General features: G+C 40.1%; 1 protein-coding gene across 1 annotated transcript in view; it reads left to right on the forward strand.

The window, feature by feature from the left end:
• ACOXL (acyl-CoA oxidase like) overlaps positions 1–19,311 on the forward strand; it is a 521,856-nt gene that overhangs the window by 368,543 nt on the left and 134,002 nt on the right. The window lies entirely within an intron of this gene.

The following is a 19,311-nucleotide window of genomic DNA, read 5'->3' on the forward strand; positions in this document are numbered from 1 at the left end:
TCCATAATGCCTTGCACATAGAATAGATATATTTTTGTTAAATGAATGGATGACTGGGCTTTCTAGTTCAGTGATTCCCAATTCTCCTGGTACTACAAAAATTGATGTTTGATTTTATTACCAGTGACTATTCTGCAAAAAGTGCTGGGAGCCATTTAGTTACTTTTAAACTAAAGTACAATATGGAACTATTGAAAGTGAGCTGAATTGATATAGAGTCAAAGAACCTTGGTTCAGATCTTAGTTCTTATACTTACTACTTGCATGACCTGGGACAAGGTACTACATCTTAGAGGTTAAAAAGCTTCTAAGGTCTCTTCCATGTAAACTATGATATAGTTTGATCTACAATAAAGATATACCTCCATGTAGCACTGCCCCATTCAACATCTTCTTACAGTCACATTAATGTATCATAACCAAACTCCATTTAAGTTAAGTGATTTACCCAGGGACACACAGCTAGTAAGTGTCTGAAGCCAGATTTGAACTCAGGAAGATGAGTGTTCCTGACTTCAGGCCAGGTGTTTTATCCACTGTGCCACCTAGCTGCATATTTTACCTATATTAGGCATATTTTATCTGTATTAACAAGACTAACATTTTGAGTCCCCAGGGTCAAATAATATAAGAGGAGGAATATGCTCAGAATTCATTCACTCATTTGCAAATATTTACTAAGCACCAACTTTGTGCAAAGTAATAAGCCAAATTATCCTGGATTTACCTGAACGGTCCTTAGGACTGTTTTCACTTAGAGCACTGATCTGAAGTCCAGCAGAAATATGAAAAGGAAGTATTTCTGATTGGTAGCCCACTCAGGCCTTATCTGCCAGGAAAATGCTCAACCTGTTCCAAAAATTATTGCCTCCTCTTTTGTGTCCTCCCGACCCTGACAAATACACATGGCATGTGTGCGTATGTGTGCATGTGCATGTGAGCGCACACACACAAACACATGCACACACCCCTCATATCCTCAGAGGTATTTGCATTTTTAAAAAAAAGTTCTTGTTAACCCCAATGAAGATCAAAGTGGTGACATTTCAGGCAGCTCATAAACAAATGAAATGAAAATTCAGAAAGTAGGGAGAAAAAATGCCATTGAGCAAGGAATTACTTGCCCTGCCTGACACTTTTCATTAGAGTATAGTTAGTTTTCGTTTAAGTTCTTTTCCCTGGACTTTGATAAAGTCGGTGTCCCCAATTTTGCTTGTTTAAAAAAAAAAGAACTGTAATTTGGCATTCTTCATCTGGTGCAAAAAGAATTGAAGGCCAAAGGACATGGAGGACAGTGTGAAGTGAGGGGGCAATAGTAATGCATCCCACAGAGAGTCTAGCCACAGAGTCTACAGGAAGGGGAGAGGAACAACTCATTGAGGGAGGGACAGAAAGAGAACCATGCCGGACAAACCGAAGACCCTGAATGAAGAGGCCTTAAGTCTCTGAAGCTCCTTAGGGAGTCCATGAATGTGCCTCCCCCAATGTCAGTGCCCTTTGGTGAAGAGTATTATTTGCCTTGTGCTGGGTATATCTCTGTTTGTTACCAGGAAGATGTTATTCTTTTTATGTTCACAAGGACTATTTTTACCTTTCTCTGTATCTCCAGCACTTAGCACAGTGCCTACCAAAGGTAAGTGCTTAGTAAATGCTTGTTGACTGACTGCATGACCAGTGCACATGCAGACTAAATTTCTAAGAAATGTTGACAATTTGTCAGTCAAAGGCAGATGATAACTCATGAAGGCTCAGATCTGAGATTTTGTCTTGGTGGGTTGAAAGAATGAGGGAAAGAAAGGGGGAAGGAGAGAGGAGAAGGGAGAGAAAGGAAGTTGAGGGAAGATACTGTCCTAACACAATAAATCTCCCACCTATTTGCTGAACAGGGCACACATCCTTTTCTAACACAATAAAGCATTATGAAGTGAGATACCTCTGGGAGGGATGACAGTGAGATATTCACTGATAAGTGATTGCTGAGAGAAGATCCTTTCTTGAAAGCAGGTTAGATAGAGAGGAGGATATCTAGCGTCTGAAATATTTGGAGGAAACAGTGGGTAAAAAGACATAGGAAATGTTTTTGTTTACTTACCAGTATTGCTGAGGGTTGCCCCTAGCCTGGCTCTGTAGCTCCTTGTGTCTCTTCTGTCCTTGTTTCCTGGAAACATTGCAGTTAATACCCTCTTCCAATCCTTCCTTTCTCCTAGTAATATCTGGAGTTGTCTGTTTTATTTTCTCAAAGTTCTGTCTGTCTTCTTTTATTCAAAGTGGATGTCTCAATCCTCACCTAAGGAAAATTCTGATAAGGACCCCAAATGATGCCTTTTTCTTTTGTGAGGGTTTTGGCATATGTGCAGACCCCATCAGCTTATTTGGCTAATGCAACCTTCCCCCATGAAAGATGATGCCGGCGAGCTGCTCCTAGGAGAGAGGTGATGAGGTATGAGGGAGGGGCTGTGAAGAGAACATGGAACCTGCCTGGACCTTTTGTAATTGGTTCCAGGGAGTAATAACATGTTTAGGAAGGACCTTGGGATTGGCTGTGTAACCAGAACTGTTGGCATCTTCAGGAAGGCCTGAGTCAGCTTCTGTCTCTTTTTTGCTTCATTCCTTTCTGGAAGATTTTGGTGACTCTCACATCATGACTGCTGTGAGGAGGAAAACCTCAGAGCCTTATTCTCCTCCAAGGATCCATATGATCCTAGAAATGGGTTTCTGTCCTGAACCATTTTGTTCGTTCTTTTCTGTTCTAAGTACAAGAAGTGAAGTCTCAGCTCATAGTCAGGAAAGTGAACTACAGAAATCTGGGAGTCATAATCTTGACTGAGTTTTATGCCCTTTTAAAAAATTTTTTTTTGTTTTTAGTGTAGTATCAATGCTCCAAGGAGGAAGGAACAATATTTGGATATGACCTTTGGGTCCTCAGTGGAAATACTCACATGGCAGTCATGCTACATCTGGACTTGGATTTGATGGGACCAATAAACTGAACTAAATTTTGATTCTACTAGGCCAGATACCAAGGCGGTATCAGGAAGAGTGTGCCCTAAAAGTATTGAGGGAAATGCTTGTATGTTCTTCTTGCTATATTTTTGAATGGAATATCCCTTTGTGAAAGCTTCCCGATATTAAATAGTTAAATGGAATTGGGGTACTAACACAGGCTTATAAAATGAGGGAGCATAGCTATCAGAGGCTTGAGCCAATGACAGAGGTCACAAATGTTCACAAACCTTTCAGTGAACCCTGGAATGCTGAGGGGGCAATGCAACAAGCCTGGCTCAGGGAAATAAGATCCAACGGTGCTCACTACACAGAGAACCACAGAATGTGAAAGCTAGAGCTCACCTAGTCCACCTGCCTTATTTTACAAACAAAGAAACTGAGGTCCAAAGAGATTACGGTTACATAACAAGTTAATTGCAGAAAGACTTGGCTAGAATTAAGATCTCCTAATTCAGAGACCTTATTCAGTTCTCTTTCTACTAGAATCAGTTAAATTCTCTGGATGATTTTCCTTATCTTTAAAGTGAGGGGGGTATTTAAAAAGATATCTAAATTCTCTTTTAGCTCAACAATTCTGTGATAGCGTATGTCCCTCAGAGAAAAGAAGGTATTGGATTACAGTTATTTAATCAGATACTAGAGGTTATAATAACCATTTCAATTAGATAACAGCCGTGGTAGTCTCAAAAATAATCTGAAGACATACTGAGTTTTGGCAATGCCCCAGGAAAAGTATGTGTGAGGGAGTGTATTAGGCTATAGTAAATTAGCATTTTCTCTTTTAATAATGCTCTTTTCCCTTCTCTCCACCTGTCCAAATCTTCCTACTCATCATTCAATACTTGGCTGAAATCCTTCTTCCTCTTAAAAGCCTTCTCATCCCAAACTATCCCCTGGTCCTTTTATAAGTGCACATGTTTATATAGGACATTCAGGTTTGCAAATCACTTTACATACATTGTCTCTGTGATGAAGATACTATAGGTAATAGTCAGTAAACATTTATTAAGTTCCTACTATGTGCTATGCACTATGGTAAACTCTGTGTATACAAAGAAAGGCAAAAGGACAATCCCTGCCCTTGAGGCATTCACAATCTAATGGGGAGACAACATGCAAACAACTGTGTACCAACAAACTATGTACAGGATAAATTGGAAATAATCAACAGAGGGAAGGAGCTAGAATTAAGATGGATTAATGAAGAAGGTAGAAGGTAGGGTTTTCACTGGGACTTGAAGGAAGCCAGAAGGTAGAAATCAGAAGGGAGAGTGTCCCATAAGGCATAAAGGACAGCCAGAAAAAATGTCAAGAATCAAGAGTTGGAGTGTCTTGTTAGAGAAACAGTGAGAAGGTTGGTGTCACTGAATTGTAGAGTATGTGGGTGGAAGTAAGGTCTCAGAAGACTGGAAAGGGAAAGGGTCAAGGTGTGAAGGGTTTGGGATGCCCAACAGAGCATATTATATTTGATCCTAGAGATAATAGAGAGCCACTGGAGTTTATTGAGTAAGGGGGTAACATGGTCAGATCTGGACTTTAGGAAGGTTACTTTGACAGCTGAGAAGATGATGGACTGGATTAGGGAGCATGTGGCAGAGACATGAACCAGAAGGTTATTATAATAGTTCAGGAGTGAGGTGATGAGGACCTACCACTGGGGGGTGACAATCAGAGGAGAGAAGGGGGGCGTATGAGAGAGAGGTTAGGAAGGTAAAATTGACAGACTGGGGTAGCTAGATGGCGCAGTGGATAGAGCACCGGCCCTGAGGTCAGGAGGACTTGAGTTCAAATCAAGCCTCAGACCAATCATTTGACACTTACTAGCTGTGTGACCCTAGGCAAGTCACTTAAACCCAATTGCCTGAAAAGGAAAAAAGAAAAAGAAAAAAAATTGACAGGCTATAGCAACACATTGGATATAGGGGGTAAGAGATAGTATGCAGTCATGGATAACACCCAGGTGATGAACTTGAGGAACTGGAAGAATGTTGGAAAAGGAGGAGTGTTTAGTGGTGAAATAATGACTTCAGTTTTGGGCAGTTAAGTATAAGATGTCTACAGGACATCCAATTTGAGATGTTCAAATGCAGCCCCGGAGGTCAGCAGAGCAGTTAGGGCTGGATAAGTAGGTCTGAAAATCATCAACATAGAAATGATAATGGAGTCTATGGGAGCTGATGGAATCACCAAGTGAAACAGTATAGATGGAAAAGAGAAGAGGTCCAGGACAGGGCTCCATGGGACACCCTGGGTTAGTGGGCCTGACCCAAATAAAGAACCAACAAAAGAGCCTGAGAGGGAGCGATCAGATAAGTAGGAGGAGAATCAGGAAAGAGTGTGTCACAAAAACCCAAAGAAAGGAAAGCATCAAGGAGTAGAGAGTGATCAACAGTGTCAAAGGCTGCAGAGAGGTCAAGAAGGATGGAGATTGAGAAAAAGCTATTGGATTTGGCCATCAAGAAATAGTTAACTTTGGAAAGTACAATTTTGGTTGAATGATGAAGTCAGAAGCCAGACTATGGAGTTAAGAGAGTGAGAGGAAAGGAAGTGGGGGGGCACATATTATAACTGGCCTTCTGAAAGAGTTTAGCCACATTAGTGTCCTCATTTCTTTTTTAAAAAAATTTTATTATAAACTTGTCAAATGTTGAGATAAACATTTCTATATAAAAAGTACAGAGAATATGTATGTGAAAAAAGTGTGTGAAAACTGAATTTCTGTTACATACAAATTGTTGTCTTAAAAGTATATAATTGAGGGAGGAGCCAAGATGGCAAAGTACAGGCAGCAACTCAGCTCAACTCTTCCAACAATTCCCTCCAAACAACTTTAAAAAAAAACAACACCTCAGGATGTTGGTCTATGCCTAGTTTCTGTCATACTATTTTCCAGTTTTCCCAGTACTTTTTGTTAAATAGTGAGTTCTTATCCCAGAAGCTGAGGTCTTTGGGTTTATCAAACAGTAGATTACTATAGTCATTGACTACTGTGTCTTGTGTACCCAACCTATTCCACTCATCCACCACTCTATTTCTTAGCCAGTACCAAGCAGTTTTGATGATTGCTGCTTTATAATAATGGAAATTGAGGGGATGCCCATCAATCGGGGAATGACTGAACAAGTTGTGTATATGAATGTAGTGGAATACTATTGTGCTATAAGAAATGATGAGCAAGTGATAAGAAAAGCTTGGAAAAACTTGTATGGACTGATGCTGAGTGAAGTGAGCAGAACCAGGAGAACATTGTACACAGTAATAGCCACATCGTTCTATGACTAACTTTGATAGACTCGACTCTTCTCAGCAATGCAAGGATCTAAGACAACTCTAAGACACTCATAATAGAAAATGCTGGAGTCTGAATGCAGATCGAAGCATGCTATTTGTGCTCTCTCTCTCTCTCTCTCTCTCTCTCTCTATCTCTCTATCTCTCTGTCTCTCTCTCTCTGTTTCTTCTTTCTCGTGGCTCCTCCCATTGATTCTAATTCTTCTTTATAACATGACTAATGTGAAAATATGTTTAATATGAATGTGTATGTAGAGTCTGTATCAGATTGCTTGCTGTCTTGGGGACAGAGGTGGGAAGGAAGGGGGAGAAAATACAGAACTCAAAAGCTTATGGAAGTGAATGTTGAAAACTAAAAATAAATCAATTTTTAAAAAAAGAAAGAAAGAAAAGAAATAACACCTCAGATTGGATTCTGGAGTGGCAGAGCTATTTTCCAGCCCAAAAGGGATGTCTGCAGGAGAGGTCTGTGACACCAGGGTGGTGAGTGGCCAGCACCAGGCCTTGGGGACAACTGCAACAGCAGGACAGCAGCAGCTGAACTCTCAGGACACAGATAGTAAGGGGGTCATATGACTAGTCAGAAAGAGATTACCGGAGACCTTTTGTAGGTACTGGGTTCAGGACCCTGTTGCATTGCCTATATGCATTTCCAGATCATAGTTTCAGGGTGAAGAGGAGCACTAGTAATTATGGCCCCACAGTAGCAGGGACCAAATTCCAGAGGTCCCAGGTCAAAGAGAAAATACTTCAAACAGCCAAAAAGAAACCACTCAAATACTGTGAAGCCACAGTCAATATCACATAAGATAATAATCACTTCTAATGATATTCATTTAACTTTTGTGAATTTGTGTTTTATTTCTAAAACTAAATGATAGACTCCTTGATTGTAGAGACCATGTTTTGTACTTTGTTATCTGTTACTCACTTAACACAGTGAGTAACTTTTCTTCTGAGCATAGTACAATGTTTCGCCCATGGCAGATGTATACATCTCTGTTGATTGATACACTGTATGTTTTGCATGTCGTACACAAAATATACATACATACACATTCATAATCCCTTAGCCAATTCCAGACTAACATATGCTAGATTTACATGATCCTTTACATATCAAGCCGGGAAAAGAGTCATAGGATCATAGATTTAGATTTGGAAGTGACTTAGAGGTCAGTGAGGCCAATCTCAATTTTCAGATAGAGAAACTGAGGCTCAGAGAGGTTGTAACTTGCTCAGAGTCACACAGCTAGTAAAGTCCATGAAGCAGAATTTGAAGTCATATATTCCTGATGCCACATCCAGCATTCTATCCACTCCATGAGACCTAAGCAAGGTATAAAAACCGTGCTTCGTCTTGGGTTACTGTCCGCTAGAGGCTTTGGGGTTTCAACTCTTAATGCATGTGACTTGACTTGCCACAAATTAAATTCCTATATGCCTCAGAGAAAGGAATTTTCAGGCATAATATTTATGCTGTCTGCCTCCCAAGGTTGCTAGGAAGATCAAAAGAGATGATGTGTGTAAACACTGTAAGTATGACTTATTATTAATCTATGCCCTAGAGGTGAATTGGAGAGAAAAAAAAGTAGAGACTCGGCCAGGGGGGGAGGGAGGACCTGAGGTGACTGTTTGAGAATGGCTTCCATCTTTTCATACTCTCTTGGCTGACTACTGGTCCACTCGATCCCAAGTTCACTCTCTGACAGTGGTCTCAACAGATGCCAAGTATGAAAGCATGCTACGCACATGCTTCATCAAACTATCCTGATAAGCTTGGAGTCTCAGAACTCCCTTTTAATGACTGAGAAGACAGAACATGAAACTAAATGAAGTACTCTTATGTGGAAGCAGGATTATCTTTTTTTTTTTTTTTTCATCTCAGAGGGCAGAAAGGGCTGCCTAGGAGAATTAGGTGAAGGTTGCAAAGATATAGATGAATTGATGTTGATGTCACCTAATAATCAGAGCTGTCCAGAAGAAGAATGGGTTGCCTCAGGAGGTAGTAGGTTGCCCCTGACTAGAGAAGAGTGGATAAAGTCTTGTAGTTATTGTAGAGGGGAATTCTCAGCCAGGTACAGGTTGGACTAGACAACGTCTAAGGACCCTTCCTGCTTTGTTATTCTGCAAACTTGTGATAGGAAACCAGAGCACCATTCCATCCCACCTCAAGCCCTGCCCACAGGCCCTTATGGTTGACTACAACAAGGAATAATTCAGTATCCCTGGGAAGCAAGGAGACATTGAGGTCAGTGGCTTACATCCTAGTAGTTTTTTCACTGACCCCATTTGAAAGATGTATTGAACACATTGGTTGGCAGCAAGGGGTAAAACAATGGACTTGGAATCAGGAAGACCTGAGTTCAAATATGGCCTCAGACACTCACTAGCTGTGTGACCCTGGGCAAGTCACTTAACTGAGGCCTGCCTCAGTTCCCCCCATCTATAAATGAGGATAATAACACCTACCCCCCAGGGTTGTTGTGAAGATAAAATGAGATTATGAAGCACTTTACAGAGCTTAAAGTGATATATCAGTACTAATCATCATTATTATCATCATTGTTATTACTATCTTGGTTTTGTGTGTTGAAAACATTCAGTGCTCCCATCCCATGTAAGCTTTCCACCCTTATTCCTGGAAGAAGTTAAAATTCAGAGCTTCGAGTATGTTTCCTCACCTGTTCTATGTCCCTTACACCATCTGAGGGGCTATAGAGTTTTAGGAAACAGGTACCATGGGGCCTAATTTCTTTCATATGTGAAAAAGACATTATTCTCTGTCTTCTGTCAGCTTCAGCCAGTCACCAAGAGCAGGCAGATGCAGTAACCACAGTGTACAGCTAAACTTAAAGATCACATTATTGAAATGAGAGCTTTCTGGCTGACCTTCCTCTAAAGGCATACCTTTAGAGTCTGTAAAATCTATTTAAATACATCTTACTTTTTCCTTCTTTGACCCCTCCACCAGCCCACAAGGTTTGAAGGAACTTGTAAAATGAGGAAGCTGTTGAGAAAAAAAAGGGGGGGGGGGGAGGATAGCAGTTATTTTGTCTATTTTAGTTGTGTGTCTGATAGTGATTATGATCAAGACTTCTTTTATTTGGGTAAAGTTAAATGAATACTCAAAGCTGAAAGAGAAAGAATCATCAGATATATCATTTCTCTATTTTGAAAGTCTACGTGACGAAAAACAGAGCATTTTACTTGACATAGCAGAGGACAGGGAGAGGAGGGAAAATTAGGAAGTAATATACTCAATTATAGAAACCTTTTGCCAAGATCATATTTACTCGTGTTCTGACAACTTCAGTTTTGCCTTGGGGGAGGAAAGAAAATTCAGAAACAAGTTCTATGAGACATGTGCAGATTTCCCATTCCAAGTATGCTAGAACTATAATGATTAATGGTTAACTAATACATTAATTTCTTATCCAGAAATAGACTACCTCCTTGGAGAGGGAGAAGAAAAGTTTCAGAGTGCCAGGACACAGAGCAGAGAGATGTAAGGGGAGGAAGGCAATAGAGAGGAATAACATGGCCCTGACCCAATCCATTAGATAAAAGGTCAGGTTGAGGTGGAGTTAAATGCTTTTGTGAAGGGTTGGGCACCTAACATTGCCTGACTCCACCATATTCTCCCATTTCTGTTTCATCTTCTTTTCAAGTTCCCCCTTTGCTGTATGTTCCCAATTGTTTTCCCCATTCCCTAAATTTGTGTTTCTCTTTCTTTCCTTAAATCCCTGTTCACTTATTTTCTGGTTCTGTACACTTAATCCTCCCCTCTTCTGTGCTTCCAGGTAACTATCAAGGGTCCTTTTTCCTTATTGCTTGAAATATAGCAATGTTATCCTTCCGTCCTTACTCTGTCTCACCTCTCATATCCAATTTATTGACAAGTCTTGCTGTTTCTGCCTTTGCAACATCTCTCCTATATACTCTGTTTTCTTCTCTAATGCCATTGTCATCCTAGTACAGGTCTTCATCACCTCATGCATGGAGTCTTGCACTAGCCTGCTGGGTGGGTCTGCTTGTTTCCATTGTCTACCAATTTCAGTCTATCCTCCGCTAAGCTGCCAAATTAATCTTCCTAAAATGTGGATCTGACTATGTCACTACCCACCCCATACCTAATAGACTTCATTTGCTCCTTAATACCTTTAGGATCAAATATGAAATCCTTTGTTTGGTTTTTATGGCCTTTCACAATCTGCCTGCTTCCTACCTTTCCAATCTTTTCCCCATCCATATACTCTGTTGTTGTTGTCATTTTTCAGTCATGTCTGACTCTCTCTGACACCATTTAGGGTTTTCTTTTCAGAGATACTGGAGTGGTTTACCTTTTCCTTCTCCAGTTCATTTTACAGATGAGGAAACTGAGGCAAAAAGGGTTAAGTGACTTGCACAGGGTCGCACAACTAGTAAGTGTCTGAGGCCAGACTTGAACTGAGGAAGATGAGTCTTTCTGACTCTGGGCCCAGAACCCTGTTCACTGTGCCACCTAGCTTCCTGATCCATGTACTCTACAATCCAGGGGTACCGACCTTCCTGTTTAATTTCAAACAGAACACTCCCTCTCACAGTTCTGTGTCTTTCCATTGGCTATCCCCTCTGACTGGAATGCTCTCCTCCTAGTCTCTGCCTCCTGACTTCCCTAGCTTTCTTCAAGGCTCACTTTCTTCAAGAGGCCTTTCCCAGTCCCCTACAGACTTCTTTCAGAGATTACCTTCCACTTTACCTTGTGAATATCTCATAATTATATACTTGTTTTCATGTTGTCTCTCCCATTAGACTGTGAGCTCTTTGAGGACAGGGACTACTTTTGGCCTTTCTTTGAATCCTCAGTGATTAGTGTAGTACCTGGCACATAGTAAATATTTAATATTTGTTGACTTGAATTCAGTTGATTCACATTTTTTTTTTTGGCAATTGGGGTTAAGTGACTTGCCCAGGGTCACATAGCTAGTAAGTGTCAAGTGTTTGGTCTGAGGCCGGATTTGAACTCAGGTTCTCCTGACTTTAGGGCCGGTGCTCTATCCACTGTGCCACCTAGCTACCCCATTGATTCACATTTTATACAGAACAAACTGTATAATGCTAGCAAAGAAAGGGATCTTAAAAGATTGTTTTAACCCATCATCACTATTTTAGAGATAAAGGAAATTAAAGGCCAGGTAAAGGACTTGCTCAAGGTCATGTAGTTGTTAATGTCAGAGCCAGGACTAAAACCAAATTCTTCTGATTCTTAAGTCAGTAGTCTTTCTTTTACACTAGGCTTTTCTTTTCCTCTTGTCCCTATTCCCACATGATACATGATGGGAACAGGGTATTGCATAGGGAGAATGAGAGAACCCTGATGGTAGCTTTCATAATCTGGGGAAAGGATTCCATTGGAATTGGGGACAAAAGGAATGAAGGGTAGGAACTGGAACTTCAGAGAATCAGGAAGCTGTGGGATTTGCAGGCTTCCTGGTGGTGTAAATCAATGCCATATGCCTCAATCCCTGGTTGGTTTCCCACTCTCCCTTTTTTTTTGCTTTGAGGGATTGATTCATCTGATTCTCTTTCTGCTTCCACCATTTGTCCCATCTATCCAGGTAAGTGGTGAAGCAGATAGAGCACTAGGCCTGGAGTTGGAAAGACCTGATTTCAAATCTAGCCTCAGATACGTACTAGCTGTTACAGGACAAGTTACTTAACCTCTGTCTACCTCAGATTCCTCATCTGTAAAATGAGAATAATAATAGCACCTACCTCCCAGATCGTTGTAAGGATCAAGTGAAATATTTGTAGTGCTTTGCAAATTTTGAAGATCTTTATAAATGCTAGATATATCATCATCACCATCATCATCACGTCACCAGGATTTCTCTTCTTCCCTGGCCTATTATAGAAAGAAATGTGTAGATCCATAGATTTTCACATACATTTCCCAGCAGGGGTCACAAGCTTTAATTTTATCTGCTAAAGCAGATATAGCAGAATTACATCTGCCACATCTGCTTTGCTCCCTCACCAAAAATGACCTTGGATCTGGTCCAGAAGGCTCTGCAGTGTCCCAGAGCCTGATGTAATCAGTACCCTGCCATCTTCTGGGAGGAGCATCTGGAGGAGCTTCGCCACAGGCTTCTAAAAAAAAGCCCATTGTGTTTTAAATGGAGCCACTTGACTAAGTCTTTAAACCCAAATCACTCTGACTTTCATTGAATGGCCAATAATAGCCCTAGCTCAAGCCCCTGTGGGGGCCATTTTGATGGCTTGAATGAGTGTAAATAGCAGCTGTTTTCTGTTCTGGCCTGAATCTCTGAGGGTCTTCCCCTCCCAGATTGGGAATGGTTTTGTGATGGTAATTTGGGCCATCTTTTGTCTCAATTCTTGCCTAGCCCTTCCTCATTGAATGGGCATGGCTTCAGACAAACTGAGACCAGGGAAAGACCGTAATTTGGAAAGGCCAAGGTTGTTCCACTGCATCCTGGGCCATCACCAATCGCCTTAACCTTTGTCTTGCCACTGGACTATGATGGAGGAGAGAGAGAGGCCTATGACTTTGCACAGCTTTGCCTCACTCAAATCCAATTCATGTGCAAGTCAAGAAATCACCCTAGTAATGTCACTGGTCCTCTTAAGGACCTACAATAAGCATCTATAAGGCATCTTTACTTGACTTTTACTCTGCAGTACAAACACTCTTAATACACATGTCTCTCTGTTTTGTACCTTGCCCAATATTAGTCATCATAGGGTTGCTCAACAACAAAGCCATTTTGGGTACTCTATCTTTTGAGGAATCTTCCACAATTCCAATACAAGCACGTGAAAGCTTTTGTTGGAGGGGAACCTCTAAGGTGTCACTTTCCTCTGCTGAATCAAATGCCTTCTTATATTCAACAAACAATAATCATGAGAAAATTAGTACTTAAAGAATACCTGTTCTATTTACATGATAAGTTTGTTGTATATTTGAAAGGAATAGCAAGTTGTGTGTAGTAGATTTGTAATTTTATGTGCAATCATTTTTAAAAATTACACTGTTATGGAAATGCTTATTTTATTCCATAAGTTTAAAAAAAAAAGAATACTTGTTGTCCGTATACAACTGAATGGGCAGAACATAGAGCTGGTCTATCAGTACAGTATTTTGGACCAACCGAGCCAAGGGATACCAAATAGGAGGCAGGTGAGTGGCATAGTGGATGTAGTGCTGGGTCTGGAGTCAGGAAGACCTGTGGCCTCAGACATGTACTAGCTTTGTGACCTTGGACCAGTCACTTAATCTCTATTTGCTTCAGTTTCCTTAACTGTGAAATGGAAATAATTGCACTTACTTCCCAGGGTTGTTGTGAGGATTAAATGAGATGATATTTGTAAAGCACTTAACACAGTATTTGGCACACAGTAGTTGCTATATAAATGCTAGCTATTATTATCATCACTATTATAAATAATAATAAACTTAATGAGAGAAAGAAAATGGGCTAGATTACCTCTTATAAATTGTGCTATGCTTGTAATGACTCCAAGCTTCTCCTTAAAACAAAATCCTATCTTTTTAGCGTCAATATTCTTCTGGTTATGTTGTATGACTTCAAATTATCAGTCTCTGAAATGTTTGGGGTTGCTGGTCACTGAACAAGGGATAGACAGATGCATGGTAGATTTGAGTGAGTTGCAGAATATCATCAGTGAAAGATTTCACGGAATAAGTATCCTTAATGATATTATCAAATTAACATGACTAGAAAAAGAAGTGGACCAGTCATGTAGCAAACAACCTCTGTGCCTCATTGGTCAAGAGACCTAGAAGACCACCCACCCACCCACTGGGTGAACCCCTTGTGTAGGAGTTCCAGGAGAAGATGGGCATGCAAATAGAAAGAGCAGGTATAGGATGGGTTATAATTTGCACCATCGGATAGAATATCCACATAGATAACAGCATATAAATCCATTGAAGTATTAGAAATGATTAAAAAAGAGAGAGAGGTTTATTTGCTTTTCTGTCCCTCTCCCATCTCATTTCCATACAAACCCCTTTTCTACTTTTACTTCTTTTCTCTGTGGGGAATGACAGAGGTACCCCATGATATAGTGAGTTGAGGACTCAATAAAGGACCACATCTATATCTCAGGAGATAATCCAGCCTCAATATTGACTATCCTGAGTATGTGATCACAGGAACTGGGGCTGGGCCCTTATGGTGAAGGCTTAGATAGTGTTTCTGTTTGATGGCCTATCAGGGGGCATGAGGAGATGAAATGAAGATTAGCAATAAAGGAATAACAAGAATGGAAGGGAAGAAGAGGATTGCCAATGCCAGGCCTGTCCCTGCAGATGCTGCCCTGGATCAGCCCTAGGGCAAGGTAAGAAATGAAAAGCAGGGCCATCAGTTAAGTGTCCCAGGCAGCAACAGGCTCTTCTTTGGTGATAAGGAGACAAAGGAATAGAGCAGGGATCCTAAGCAGGAAAGAGGAATTACAGTGGCTGGAAGTTTTTCAGTAGTTATTCCCAAGCTGCCATTTATATGTAAGCAAATCTGAGACTGGAGGTAGAGGAGAGAAGTGGTGCCACAGAGAATAATGAAAATAAAGGACACATTTAAATCTTCCTTTACATAATGCATATAGTTTTACACCAGAAAATTCTACTTCCTAAGGCACATGGATATTTATTTTGTAATAAGCCATCTCATGTATTGGAGTGATACCAAAAAGCCATCAGCAGACATAGAAGGCACAATTTCAAACCCTCCCTAGGTCTCACAAATGTTTTGTCTTGCGTCATATGTAAGGAACTATAAAATTCTAGTGCATGCGAATCAGGAATTGCCTTTGAATCTGAGTGGGTGCATAGATATGTATAATAGACGTTGGTTAATCAGTCAGCAAAACTGCATTGAGCACCTACTGTGTGCCAAGCATTGGCAATCCAACGTACACAACATCTCAATCGACAAGTATTTATTGTGAACACTCACTGTGAGCAACATACTTTTCTAAGCTCAGACTAAGGAGTGATGGGTACAAAGGAAAATAGATACAGAGGAAAATATATAGGCCCTGTACTCAAGGAATCTGCCATTTAATCTGAGAAATAAGAAATAAATACATGAAAAACTAAATATTAGAAGTGATAAGTATTCACTATTACAAAACAAGCAATTTTTAAAGGTATGGTTCAATGGCCTAATGAGTGGCATAAGTTAGTATAGTGGGATTCCAAAGGAGGGATGAGAACATGGTGGTCCAGGGTGAGCTAGGAAGGCTTCAAAGAGGAAAAAGGATTTCAGCTTGGTATTCAATATATTGTTGAAGGCATTGTGTGAATTTATGGATAGAAGAGGCAGGCCATGGAGTTTAGAAGACTTGGACTGATATTACGCTCTGACACATACTAGTTGGGTAACCTTGGGCAAGTTACTTAATATTTCAGTGTCCCTGGCATTTCTCTAAGAGTTTAAGTCACAGATGAGTTCCTGGTTTGCATAGGTGGAGGAGGTTTCTATGCTGGGCATCACAGTGATGCAATAATTGGTAAGGTACTTCCCCAACCCTTTAAAAAAAAAGGATTATGGTTAAGATTTAAATAGGAAGGGGAAATAGCAATATTATATATTAATTATATAATGTTATATATAATTTTATTATATAATATGTTATTTGATAGAATAACCTATATTAATATAACACATACAAACATACATGTACTTTTCATGGCCACTTACTAAAACTTCATATACCTTCAATCATCTATGAAATTGACATGGCTGTTACCTAATTTAAATGGTTGTTTCAACTCTAGTAAAAGGATTTTACAATAGCAATATGCCCTCATGAAAGTCCCATCAATGGGTTTAACTTGTTAAGTAAGGTAAATCCAGGTTCAAGGAAAACCTAGCCAAAGCCTGGCTGCTTTACTCCCTCTGATGAAATATTTGCACATTATGCTAATTATGTCTTTATACTTCATTGCTTCAATGGTTCTATGATCTCATCGATGTGGTTACCACCTCCATTAGCTCAGATCACAACCTATCCAAATTTTCTCATCTTGTGCCATTCTTGTGCCTTTTCTCTCGTTGCTCCTCCACAGAGGACCCACCCACTGCCCTGGGGGTCTTCTCTCTGTGTCTTTGCTTTCTGTGGGTACCAGTGCAGTACTTGGCCATCCATCAGTTACGGAAAGGGTGCCTCTAACGCTATAAATCTCATGCTTCTGTATTTCTGTAATCACAAAGTCTTGACTATAATTCAGGACAATTTATACTGGCACTGAACTTCCCATATGCCTTTGAGAAGCTAGATTAATCATTACTTTTGTATAGGGTCTTACTTCTTGCTCTAGTAGCATCATCGTTGAGGCTTAGCAAAATATCATAATTAAATTTGTTAAACATGGAGCCAGTCTGTAGTAATTTTCTTCCTAAATTCTTTAAGTTAGGAAAACTTAACATGTGATGACAATATAAGACACTCCCCTAGGCCCCCCCCCCCAAAAAAAACACTTAAAAAGCAAGTCAATGCTATGGTCATAAGAACTGCTAAAAGGTGGTGATGCATTTAAAAGGTAACACCAACATATTGAGTAATTATAAACAATATTACACATTAAGTAGTTCTTTCTTTAGTGCTTCTCCAAACTCTCTTCAGCTAAAATAATCGATGTCCAAATACAAGGTCTGTTGGCCCAATCCATGTGACTGTGTAAATAAGAGCCACTGGTTAGTATGTAACCAGTGCTGTGCTGGCCAATGTTTAAAACTCCTGGTGGGGGGGCGGGGGGGGAGGATTATGTGCAGCACACTTTTAAGGTTAACCAGCATTTTTACATTTCTCTATTACTATCTTAAATCTGGACAATTTTTTTTTTAAATGCAATAATTTGAGCTCTGATTTGTAGAATTTGCCAGTATTTGAGATATAAATGCTCACACTAAAAGATGAATAGTTGGCTGGTTCTAGCACAATCCCTGCCTGTAATACATAAATCCACATAGACAGGGGAAGTTAGTGTGGAGGCTGGAAAGTTCCCTGGATTAGGAGTCAAGAGAATAGGTTTTCAGTCTTGGCTCTGCCACAAACAAACTGTGTAATACTGTAGTTACTTATCTCTGTATGTACTGTTTCCTGTAGTCTAATGGAAGCTCCTTGAAGGCAAAGACTTGTTTTTGTTTCCCTGATACAGGGGAAGGTGCCTGGCATACAGTAGATTTTGTTTTTTGCTTGTTGAATTGAAGTCATATAACCCCTCTGGGCCACAAGTTTCACACCTGTCCAAATTAGTTTAAGAAATATTTATTAACAATGACAATATTAGTAATACTTGATATTTATATAGTGCTCTAAGGTATGCAAAACATTTTATTTACATTAGCTAATTGATCTCACCACAACCCCTTGAGGTAAATACTAAAGATATCATTGGTCCTATTTCACAGAAGAGGAAACTGACACCAAGAGATGCTATCACCTGCCCAGGGAAGTATCTTAGGGGAGCTTTGAATCCAAGTCTTCCTACCTCCTTGATATCTGCTATTGAGACAGTGATGTTTAAGGCATTTCCCCATGGCTCATACAGTCTAGAATTCTCAAAACTTGGAACTTAAACTGAGAGAAGTTTTACCAGTGGATCCTTATGAGCCTTTCCAAACTCCAAAGCCAGGTTTATGGTAGGGAAACTAATTTTCCCACAGTATTATTTAGACTCTTTTTTCAGCCTCCTTTTCAGACTTACTTTGCCTTAGCAGTGATTTTCTTCATCTGTCTCCACTTTGTGAATCGAGGCACAGGCCTCCTATAATTTCACTGGTGAGGGGAAATCCTAATGTGGATACACTAGAGTGGAAATTGGTCTCTAATGAAAAGTTTTAGAGAATTACCTGGGAAACTTAGATTGTAAGCTCCTTGAGGGCAGGGAATTTTTTTGCCTCTTTTTTTGTCTCCCAAGCTTAGCCTAGTGCCTGGCACATAATAGGTACTTAATAAATGTTTATTGATTGACGTGATAATTTCAGTGATTTGCCTATCTCTGGTCACGCAGGCAGTATATCAGAAGTAGGACTTATACTTAGGTCATCCCTGACCTTAAGGCTGGTCTCAGTCTGTTAAGCCACATTGCCTCTTAGGCTGTTTTCATTTCTGAGAAAAGTATCTCAATGTTTGAGACCCCCAATTTCTTCTGGGGTTCTCATACTATATTAGGTTAAGGATGGAATTTTTATTGCCAAGTTAGGCAAATTAGCAACTACTGGCTCTTAGCTTTATAAATGATGGGAAAGCCTTTTGAAGTGAAGCTTGAGTTTTAATAACTTAGATGTACATAGAGCTAATTTAATGTGCTTTCCTTACAACAGTCTTGCAAGGTAGATAGTACAAATGTTATTACCCATGTTTCAAAATTGAGAAAACTGAGATCTGCCAAGTAAAGTGCCTTGCTTACCCTCACACAGCTAATGAGTGTCCAGGGCAGGTCACTTAAGAACTCAGGTTTCATAAATCCAGGGGTAACACACCTCACACCATGCCAATCTGTGCCTTCAGTGACTGCATCCACTATATTGTTATTGGCACTTATTCCAATTTTACCTCTTGGTGGGATAGACTGGCCATGTTTTTTCTTCCTCCTTTTAAATCAGGTGTGCCCTAGATAGAAAGATTTCTCACTCAGGGGACAATATATTTGGCACAAGGTATCAAATGAGATTTGGAGAAGCTTCTAAAACCTGGTCCCATCCTCTCATCACAGGGTGCTTCCTGTTGTCATTCATTTGTACCAGTCTTTTGACTTGTCTCCAAAACAAAATCCTTACTGTCGAGACTTACTATGTTAGAGTTTCAGTTATTGCACAGAATTGTTGGTTGTTTACCAATTGTGTGTCTGGAGAACAGATGAAGAAACACCTTTCAGCAGAGAAATGGGACTATGGATTATACACTCTGTTGGATGCGTTTTTTACATTTGTTTGTTTTGCCTCAGGCAGTTAGATGGCTAAATGGATAGTGTTGGACTTGGGAGC

This window comes from Vombatus ursinus, unplaced genomic scaffold, assembly GCF_900497805.2.
Source record: "Vombatus ursinus unplaced genomic scaffold, bare-nosed wombat genome assembly UNPS02010219.1, whole genome shotgun sequence".
Taxonomy (NCBI): Eukaryota; Metazoa; Chordata; class Mammalia; order Diprotodontia; family Vombatidae; genus Vombatus; species Vombatus ursinus.